Consider the following 2,398-nt stretch of genomic DNA (forward strand, 5'->3'; position numbering starts at 1 on the left):
TTACCTTTATCCTCTCATTCCAGTAGTGCATTAAGCGCCACTTCTGACATAACAAGGTAGATAAACAGCCTTTCTCCGTCTTTCAGTTTGGCTAGCAAAGGCGGATTTGTCAAATATATTTTCAGGTCCTTGAGGGCTTGTTGGCATTCATCAATCCATTCAAACTGATTTTGCTTTTTCAAAACTGAAAAGAATTGAAACTCTTTTCCGATGATTTTGAAATAAATCTCCCCAGAGCTATTATTCTTCCTGTTAATCTGCACTTATTTTTTGCTTGTGAATACATCCGGTATTTCCTCGATAGCTATGATTTGTGTAGGATTTACTTCAATACTCCTGTTAGAAACAAGAAATCCTAAAAACATACCTGAAACTACGCCAAAAACACATTTTTTGGGTTTAGCTTCATATTATATTTGCGAAGAATCTGGAAAGTATCTGACAGATATTGAAAATGATCTCCCGCTTGTGCTGATTTGACTAGCATATCATCAATGTAGACTTCCATAGTTTTCTCCAAATGTTCTTGAAATATTTTAGTTACCAATCTTAGGTATGTGGCTCCAACATTTTTTAGACCAAATGGCATGACTTTGTAATAGTAAGTCCCCTTGTCTGTGATGAATTAAGTTTTTTCTTCATCTAAAGGATCTATCTTTATTTGGTTATAACCAGAATATGCATCTAAAAAAACTTAACAACTCATGTCCTGCGGTAGAATCAATTAGTTTATCTATATGTGGCAAAGGAAACGAATCTTTAGGACATGCTTTATTTAAATCAGTATAATCTACACAAACTCGCCATTTTCCATTCTTTTTTGGAACTACCACAATATTAGCTAACTAGTTAGGGTATTTTACCTCTCGTATTGAACCAATTTTTAAAAGTTTTTGTATTTTATCTTGGATTACTTGATTTTTGAAGGATCCCTGCTTCCACTTCTTCTGCTTGACAGGTGGATATGATGGGTCCTCATTTAGTTTGTGGGTCATCACCTTTGGTGGTATATCTGTCATATATGAATGTGACCAAGCAAAGCAATCTGTGTTAGCTTTTAAAAATTCAATTAACTTACCTTTTATTTATGGGCTTAGGTTTGCTCCGATATAAACTTTTCTGTTTGGCCAGTGTATAAATAGCACCATCGCTTAGAGTTCTTCGGTAGTTGTCTTGATGTTTTCATTTTCTTCTGGCTATTAAATAACACTATGTCTCGAATCCACATCAATTTGTCCTGGAGGAATTTCTTCAGTTGAGGTTTGTATTACGACATCGTCAACTGAATTCTGTAACTGCTATTTCTCGCATACAGCATCGTTTACGGTGCTTGTAGCCACCACTGAATTGATACTTCTAGAAGCGTGTTGATCTCCACGGATTTGATGAATCCCCCCATTGTGAAGGAAATTTAATAACTTGATGTAATGTGGATGGTTCATCATCTATATCGTGAATCCATGGTCTTCCCAGAATTATATTATAAGCCATGTCTACATCTATCACTTGGAACTTTGTGTCCTTGATAACCCCCTCTGCAAACGTGGTAAGTACTACTTCCCCTTTTGTGATAACGCTTGAATTATAAAAACCAGACAAAGATCGTGCCTTTGGTATCACCTTGTTGTTACCTTGAATTTCATTCATTACCCTTAGTAGAATGATGTTCACGGAACTACCTGGGTCAATCAAAACTCATTTTACGTTAGTATATTACCAGTGCGTCATTGTGAGGAACCATCAAGTTGTCCGCATCTTCGTCATCAAATGTTATGTAGTCTCCATCCAAGATTTGGCGAACTCACTTCTCATGAGTGAGTATGACATTTTACATCTTTTTTGCAGCTGTATATGTCACACAATTGACCTCGCCTCCCCCGGTTATTACATCGACTGTTCTTTTTGGAGATGGGGGTTTCGAGGGCTCTTGTCTGTTCTTCATATACGAGCTGAACAGGTCTGTTAGATAACCTTGTTTCAACAAGTGCTCGACTTCCCCTGTAGTAACCTATAATCTGCTATTCTATGGCCATGATCGTTGTCAAATTCACACCAATAATCTGGATTTCTTTTGCTCGGGTCTGATCTCGTTTCTTTAGGCTACCACACCTTATCTCTCATACCTCTTAGAACAGCCACCAACTCGGAGGTACTAATATTAAAACTGTAATCTCCGACTCTCGCATGTGTGCTGGAGTTGTCACCTCGTGTATCCCGTTCCTTTCTAAATCTAGATGAATAACCCACATCTTTTTGTCTTGATCTCGATTCAGATCATGAGTTTTCCTATTTGGACCGAGAATCTCGACCTGCATGACCCATGCAAGGCTCGTACCTATTTTTCCCGGTCCTTTTTTCTGATTCCGAGCATCTCGACCCTGATCTTTCATCAACCCTT

The sequence above is a fragment of the Nicotiana sylvestris genome, chromosome 4 (genome assembly GCF_000393655.2).
Source record: "Nicotiana sylvestris chromosome 4, ASM39365v2, whole genome shotgun sequence".
Taxonomy (NCBI): Eukaryota; Viridiplantae; Streptophyta; class Magnoliopsida; order Solanales; family Solanaceae; genus Nicotiana; species Nicotiana sylvestris.